The sequence below is a fragment of the Aptenodytes forsteri genome, unplaced genomic scaffold, assembly GCF_000699145.1.
Source record: "Aptenodytes forsteri isolate BGI_AS27 unplaced genomic scaffold, ASM69914v1 Scaffold15, whole genome shotgun sequence".
NCBI lineage: Eukaryota > Metazoa > Chordata > Aves > Sphenisciformes > Spheniscidae > Aptenodytes > Aptenodytes forsteri.
This window is the reverse complement of record NW_008795129.1, coordinates 6899479-6908229: the sequence shown is the minus strand read 5'-3', so window position 1 is coordinate 6908229 and position 8751 is coordinate 6899479.

Sequence of the window (8751 nt, the reverse complement as noted above, 5' to 3'; positions counted from 1 at the left end):
TTCCTGCTATCACAGGCATGTGCACTGTAACCCCACTATTTGCTTGAACACATTAAACTCAGTCTAAAAGTAGATTTCTTTTCCAATTTTGCTATACTTGGAATGCCTGATCCTGAATACCACTGCTTCTCATTTCTAGTAAAAATATAATTATGCTTATTACCTCTTGTACCAGTATTGCTCTTTGGCTCTTCCTTCTATGCAGTTTCTGCTCACTGTCACCCAGTACTTTTGGAAGGTGTAACCACTCGGCCTCTTCACCCATTTTGCTAAGCTATGCAAACCAGGCAGGCTCTCTCTCACAGGACAGACTCTCCAATTTCCTGAGCATCCTTGTAGCTCTTGTCTGTACTGGATTATGGATGACCAGACGTGTGCAGACAATGTCTTATGAGACCCCTGCTTTCTGGCATGAATATTTCCTTCTTCACATGGAAATACCTCTCCTCATATAGCCTCAGCAAACTTCTGCTTTCCTCTGTCAGTATTGTAGTGGTGACTCTGAGACATCCTGTGTCTAAGAGCTGCAGAGCTTCGTTTGTTCCCAGTGATGGACTGTCCACTAAAGGTCCCATTCTTGAGCCTAATCCCTATGTGTGCAAATTTTTGTGAAGCATTTTTGTCCCATTTCTCTTGTTCTAGTCCCTGAGATCATCTGATTCTTCCTGTATGCGCTCTAATTACATGAAATCTGGCATTTTCCCATGTATGCATTCAATTAAACCTGTGTTTCTTAAGAAGTTTTGGATGGGGCATGTTTCTTTTTGTTTTGTTTATTAAATCAGTTTTCATAATTATTTGCTTTAATTTTTTTCAGCTCTTTTTTGACAGTATCCTGCCACTGTTCTGGATTAGTCTTTTTTGGGCTGGGATCTGGTCTCAGAAAAGTTGTGTAAATCTGATGTAATACCATACAAACACAAAATACGTCTTCAGATTAAAACTGGAATAGCCCTTAGTATTGCTGAAGTGATTCTGGGTTAACTGAGATCAGATGCTGGCTGAGTGACTCCACTGAGATAATTTCTTTCAGTAAAAGAAGCAGGACTTTACCCAAAATGTAGATAGCATTGCACAATAACAAAAGCATACCTTGAACTGGAGGCTCATTCTTTGGCTTGAAACCAGCGGGAGGCTGCCAGCAGAGTACGGTCAGCCAGCTGAGAGGTAGGGGACCCGAGCTGGGCTCCTGTTTCTGTCCTAGTCCCTCTGAGCAAAGGTGGGCAAGACATCAATTGTTTCATGAGGTATTTAAAGGCCTCTGAGGACTGCGGCCATTAGTTCAGCTTTTCAAAGGAGCTGGAGAAGTCGACTCTTGCCTGATAGGATCTACAAGAATGCCTCAGCAGGCATCAAAAGCAGGTGGAGGTTTACTGGGAAGGATGCTTGAAGGGACTGTGTGCTCCCCCCCACCAAGTGACCGGTTTCCAGTACCGTGCTAAGGCTGCAGGTCTCATGATGAGAAAGAAGCCGAGAGCTGCACAGCCTCCCCACGGTTGCATCCAGCCCCGAGCTGGATGTCGGAGCTTCTGAAAAATCACACTAAGTGTTTGGATGCATTTTTGGGCTCTAAGTATTTCTGGCATTTTAGCCCCTTTCTTCTTCATCAGCATTTGCATCTGTAAAAGAGAAACAATTTCACTTCTCTGCCAGGGTGGTTGCTAGGATTAGTGCATTCATGAGTGTGAAGGGCTGCGATACTGTAACAGAGAAAGTAATAGAAGTCCCTGAGATGTGCATCTCTGTGCAGTTAGCATGGGAATTTGCCAGCATTGTGGCAGGGCTGATTGTTTGAATTAAGCCTCAACATATTTGCAGGAAGAAAACTGTAAACAGAAAATACAAATGTAACCATTGTTATTTGCAACTCAACTTTCAAGCATCTTGCCAGATTATAAATCTTGACTGCATGTACCTCTGCCGTTTCTCAGGTCTGAACCAAAAATATTTACCAAGGAAATAATGTTTGTAGCGATGATCTCAGAGCAGTGTAACTCATTAGCTAGTAATGTGCCTGCAGGCGGTACTAAAGATTCGATCCATCTGGAATTAAATAGCAAAGGATAGCTGGAAGCTGTATTCAATACTGATGGTGGGAAAAGCCTTAAAACTCCTTGATTGCAACACATGAAAGCTGTGAACCATCAATAACCAAAAAAAATATGATGTGCCAGCTATAGCAAAAGTAACAGCAGGGCAATGCCATTATTTGAGGTCATTCCACCTTCATCTTGTCAAAAAGGGATAAAGGAAGGGCATGACATAAGCCAGATCTCTAGCATATCCCTCCCTTGTCAGTAGGACCTAATTGGCATTAAATACTGAATGTGTCTGGATTTAATATAACTCCTCTGCTCAATTACTTCATCCACTCAAGCAATGGAAAGCTGCCCATTTCAAGAGTTTATAGGGGATAGCTTGCTTTAAGTGCTTCAGACATCAGAGGCCCAAATGTCCTAATTGGTATTTTATTAATAAATTCTCAAAAAGATTATAACTTGTGCCAAGCAGGGGAGGCAAAACTATGAATGATTAGGAGGGGAGGGGCTCTTTTCTATATAATGCATCTTTTTGAAGCTGCTTAGAATTGAGGGCGAACACTGGAAACCTGTCTCCATCACTGTCAGCAGGGTCACTGGGAAACATGCAAAGCACAACAAGGGGAGGGTAAAATTTTCTGTGGCATCTCTGACTGTTGAGCCCATTTTAGGGCAAGTGGGGCGCTGAGATTCCACTGCCCTTTTGCTCTATGGCTTCTCCGCTAGCAAGGGGGAGCAGGGAAGGCAGTAGAAGGCTTCATGGCCGAGTAGGAAATTAAGCATTTGGGATATACCCCAAGCTCGTAGCAAGTTGCTTGAGAAGCAGAGGCCAAATGCCAGGAGTAGGGATTTCCTTCTGGATGTGAACTTGGTGGTCAGCCCTGGCCACGGGCATGATGAAAAAGTTACTGCAGTGAAAGCAGTATGAAAACTGCTGCCTCCCACTGCATCTGGGAGCACCTTTGCCTTGCCATCCTCTCCAAAGCAGAATGCCAGTCTCTGGTGGGTCCAGCTGCAGTCTGGGTGAGGTAGGTCAGGGCTGTCACACCACGAGGCTGCTATTGTGCCTTGCCAATGTGGTTAATACTAATAGGGAGGGAGCAAGGTTTGACCTCATTAGCTGCCAGGTGTTTCTGCAGCTCCTGAAATGGTGGGGCACTGACCCCAGCCAAAAGTCTGCACTCCACATTAATAAATGCAGCATCTGAGCAGTTGTGACAGATTGATGGGCTCATAAAAAGCAAGATGGAAAGGGACCTCAAAGCATCATCTAGTTCAGTGTTTCTTTGCCTCTGGTCTGCAAGGCATCAGGAGACTGTTTGTGAAAGCAATGCAAAAAATCTGTTGTAAAACCATACCCACCCACCCTATACACTCTTGTGTCTGCCAAAACATAGTGGGGGAAACTAAACACAGCAAACGAGTGCTCAGAACTTAGCTTCATTTTCATCCAGTAGTAAATGAAAAGTGTGGTGGTAATGCTGCACAGGAGCTGGAGATCCCTCTCAGACGGTTTATATAGCCTTTCACTTAAAAAAAAAAAAAAAAAAATCATTCAGATGCAGTAGTCCAGACTCTAACTGTGTTTTCTGGAGAGAGCAGCTCTAACCATTCATGAGAGAAGTTTGTCTAACCTGCATCTGAGTTTCCTGGATGCATCCCCTTTTTCTCACCTGAAAGTCTACCTGTGCAGGACCAGAGGAACCTGCCTGTATCTCTGAAATTTCCAGCGGTCCAGCCAGGAGGGTGACCCCAGCCAGGCTGCCTGAGGACCAGAGGTCTCAGGCTGATGGCCTCTGGGCATGCACAGACCACCTGTGTGATGGGAAGTTGGTGACTCTGGCTCAGGCATGATGCCTCCAGCCTCTTCTGTGTGCTCTGCAATGTGCACGCACCCACATGTCTCCCTGAGGTTTCCCAGACAGAAGAGGTGAGCCTACTCCAGCCTGCCCTGAGATGCCACCTGGGTTTCTGTACCCTCCATCTCTAGGGTTCTCCAGGCTCTCATGAACCACACTCCACTATTACAGTTTTCATTGCATTCTGGTTTTTTTAGCAGTAAATGGGCTCACCTGTGGCTGCCAGTGTTGTTTCCATAATATTTAGATATCGAGTATCAAAAATATTGTGTAAACAAATGGGACGTAAACATGGATAATGTCTTTTTCTGCTGTTGCCTTCTTATTTTTTATAGCTAAATGTCCACATCTTGCAGGTTATGCTATTTGAGCTATTAGGTGTGTTAATGAAACCCTCAATTACCTGCTGCATTTTAAACCGTTTTTTGTCTTGCCCCTCTCAAGCACTTTTCATCTGTTCTTTGCTGCTGAGACACTAGCAAGTTCATACTCATTTGTACCCCTAATGGAGAGTCTCTTACTAGATCAACCCTAACCTCTGTCCAGCTGTGCATCTGTTAAGTCCAGAAAAGCTGCAGGCAGGAGAAGCTGAGCAAGTTCCATCCTACTGCAGCTCTACTAATATCAATGCAACAAAATCAGGATGTATTTTTTTCCTTTTTTTTTTAAAGGAAGCAATTAGTAATTTTTCTTTTGCCTTATTTATATTTGCTTTTTGGAACTTAGATAGTCTTACTGACTTCTTGGTGTGACATATATATTTATATTTCAGTTTCTATATTCCATTAACCAGTTCTGGGCCAGTGTTGAGAGTAGACAGCAAAAAGCGTTCTCTCTTGTCAAGCAATTCAAGCATGAGTAGGAATGGCCAGTTCCCTAGAACAATGCTGCAACAACGGTCTAAGGGAAAGCAAGACAAATAAAGCTTCATCTCTTGGCCATAGCTCACTTGGAAAGAAATTTCACTCCCAAATTTGCAGCAATTATTTAATGAGATTAAACAAGGCTTGCTTTATTTAAAAAAGGACATGTAAAACCATATAGTAGGTTTACCTGATTATATCTGCCATAAGGACAGTGCTATTATTACGTGCTATTACTCTGAAAAGATTTTTTACAACCCTCTCTGGTATGCAGAGCCACCAGCCAAGGGGTACCACATGGTGATGATAACCCGAGGGCAAGATCTCCTGGCAATGCTAGCACATTTCTTGAGTGGTATCTAAGATTAATTTAAAACTGTGTTGCAGTAGCCTGATTTCTGAATCCTGATTTGGGTGGGGAATGTATACATATTAACAAAGGAATACAAGTATTATCTGTCTTTTGGGTTTTCTGAGTCATATTTTAAAAATAATGACACATTAAACTGTATTTTGTTTCACTTTATTTTACTTACACTATTATAAAAATAACATAATGTATGCATCATAATGCATATAAATTGTCCATGTGTGCACAGTCAGCTGTCAGCTGTCTTTGGAGGGATTTTTGGGACTGCACAGAACCTGTGCCAGTGATGCCGAGGCGGGAGTACACGCAGCTGGATTAGTTCTAGCACTAATAAACCTTCCCAGAACCTCAGCGCAGTGTAGTAATGTAGCAATAACCAGCTGGGATCCTGCAGAACTAGCGCTGAACTGGATGGAGCTAGTAAGTGCTGGTGGGCCCCAGCTGGCCCCATGCAGAGCCACCTGGCAGGCAGCATATCATGATCCCTGGAGAAGCCCAGAGCATGCACATTTTATCCTTCTGCTATGCAGATATCCAAACCTCCTTCCTCTTTTGGTAATTCATTCATGGAGCACATTTCCAGGGGAGTGGTGAGATCTAAAAACATTGTTTCTAGAAACCCCTGGCTGGTAAAATACTCAGAAAATGGAAATTGCAGTATAAAGCAGTGGCATTTGTATTCTGTCCTGTTGGGAATAACAGGCCTGTGGTGTTCCAAGATAATAATATGGCCTAGGTTCAAAGGCAAGATTTAGCTCAAGGCACAAATAAATAGCCTTTTAGCCCCAACCCTAGTTGTACAGCTCCTTGCACACTGGGATGCTTCTTCAGCCACTGGGGTTTTTTGATGGTGCCGAGAACTTATATTTTAAGTTAACCACAGAAATCAAGATTTCTAGAGCTTGCTGTCCACTTTTAGGTTTCCCAGTTTTTTAAACAAGTGCCCAAACTTTACACAATTTCAGTCATTCAGTAAGAGTCAAAATCTAATTTCCACTCTTTCGTTTTGGAACAGGATATTGGATCTGAGAGAAAGATCTTACACTTGTGTTCAGTGCATCCTCCTTGCTTTTCACACAATTCAGTGCTGGAGGGTTCCCATAGGTGTAGAAGAAGCCGGCAGCTGAGTTATGGGGTCAGAGTGTTAGAAAGAAGATTAAGGTGATGCCACAAACAGTACAATTGAAGCTGCCATATCCATTCACCCACCCGGTGGCTTTGTCCTGCCAGTGTGTGCTCTGGGGACTAAGTTAATTATGACAAGTCGCAGGTCTCTGGGACTTCCCACTCTTGTAGGCACCACTTTATTTACAATCTCTTTCAAATCCTGCCTGTTCTGAGACGGGAGGGGATTTCTGAACCAGCCATTAAGTTGGAGTTGGCAAAGCCTCTGTTAGTATTTTAACGCAACATTCTGCTTTGGGACCCTGGATCTGCTCTTTGAGGACAAAAGCAATAACAGAAAGCAAGGCATTCCTGAGAGGCAATGCAATTTGTACATGGCACCCTTATGTTACCCTCCTTGTGCAGCATGGAACTCTTTAGAAACCCCTCTTTGATCCAAGCTGAACTTTAGCCCTTTGGAGTTCAGAGGTTATGTCAAAAACTTTCTTCCCGGCTTTTAACGTCAGCAACTAGAGATTTAAGCCCTAGTAGTGACAAACTCCCATTGTTTTCTGTGCACCAGGATTAAATTCAAGGACATGTTCAGCAGGTCTCTGCAGCTTGCTGCTGGTAATGGTGTTTCTCTTTAGGATCTTTAGGATCTTAGGGATCTTCAGCTTTCAGGAAGAAACTTAGGGCCCAGTCCTAGTCTGCATGTATATCCTGACCAAAACCTCCTTGTCCAAATACATTTTGGCGAAACAAATTAAGAGGGATTCCTGTTTATCCCATCTGCTTCCATTTTTCTGTTTCTGTTGGCTGATGGAGTTGAGAGATGTGTAACAAACCACCAGTGCCCAGAGAGCTTCTCATCACTTAGTTTTCCATGGATAGCCTTGCAGAAAGAAAAAGTGCAAACATTTTGCTCATGGGTATCATGACAAAATTCAACTTGTAATATTACCAGTCCAAGCCCAGATGAGTAGATGCTCTGTGTTTCCAGTGAGCCTCAGCCTCTAACAGGAAAAATATCAGAAAATGAAGGCAGATGCTGCCAGAAAGTATCTCTTCCCCTGGAGGCAAGGGAGAGAATGAAAGAGATCAGCTGGCAGTGCAAAATATTTTGCCTAGAGAGATTTTGGAATGGTTGCCTAGCCACACTGGGCAAATCCTTATGTACCTCTCACCTGGGGTCTGTATTTATAAGTGCTATTAATGCACCTAACAACATCCAGTCTTTTGTAAAAAAAAACATTAAATAACTTTAGCCTGTCAGCCTGTAGGTGACAGCTTGATCTACCATAAAATGCAGTGAGAGCAGAGCCTTGCACAGTAGGATCTGCTGTTTGCCTCTGATATGCTGCTCCATCACTGCCAAGGAGCAGATCCCACCTGGGCAGCACGGCACTCTCTTCAAAGGCCAGCATGGAGGACCTCCTTAGGGCAACTTGAAAGCGCAGCAGCATGGAACGGAAAAGGCCAGGGTCATGGTGGAGCATAGATCACTCCCCAGGAGCAGCCGCACAGCCTGCAAGACACTTGGCACTTCCTGGAAGCCTCCGGGTTGCAAGGTTTCCTGCATTAACTAGCTGGCTGCTGGATTGCTGAGGTGGGTGCTATAAATCAGCAATGTGATTTTTGATGACTTCAGCACGCAGGGTTGCCGGAGGGCACTTGCATGGCTGTACAAAACTCACATCAGGCTTGGTTGCCTTTAAATGGGGGAATAAGGATCTCAACCTCATTTTTGTTCATGCTACCCCAAAAGTACTAAGATACGTAACTCCTGCCGTGCCCAGTCATAGCAAGGTAGCTTAGATCCTTGGGCTCTCTATGGCTGTGGAGGAGGACTTATGAGAAAGTCAGATCTGATATTATGCATGCCCTGTTAACAGCTTGACCACTGAGTTCTTTGGTGGCTGTGAGTGCCTGTGGATGCAGTGCTTGTCAGATACTGAGGGTCCCTGAGGAGCTCAGCCTAAGAATGCGTTGACAATATAGGCACATTAAGGACATCTGCACCATAAATATCCTGTATAAGTCACTGGGTTGTCTGCAGGCAGGAGTTCAAAGCAGGCTTCCACGAGAACCTCCTGGAGGTCAGGCTGAGAGTCTGGAGTACAGGCTTGAGGGAGGTGTGATGTGATTTGGTGAATATGTGAGAAAGCACAGCAGTGATTTCTTTCAGAGGCCAAGGAATGTGTCAGAGAGGGAAGAAAGTGGGGCAAAAGAGTGAAATTTCACAAGGGGAAAATGCAGGAGGGGGAAGCACTATATTGAACTTCAGATGCGATGGCCTCGGATCCACGCAGGTCCCAGCAGACTTTACCATGTACATCTGTGTGCAGAGGTAGGGAGATGCAGATAGCACAAGTACTGGCGTTGAAAGAGACCTCAAACTTGCCCCAACAGTGCCCTGTAGTCCTCAGGTTTTTAGGGTTTTCAGGGTCCATCTTGCAATGGAGCCAGAACAGAAGAGCATCCTTCCCAAGCAAAGAAGGAGAGACCAGTACCCC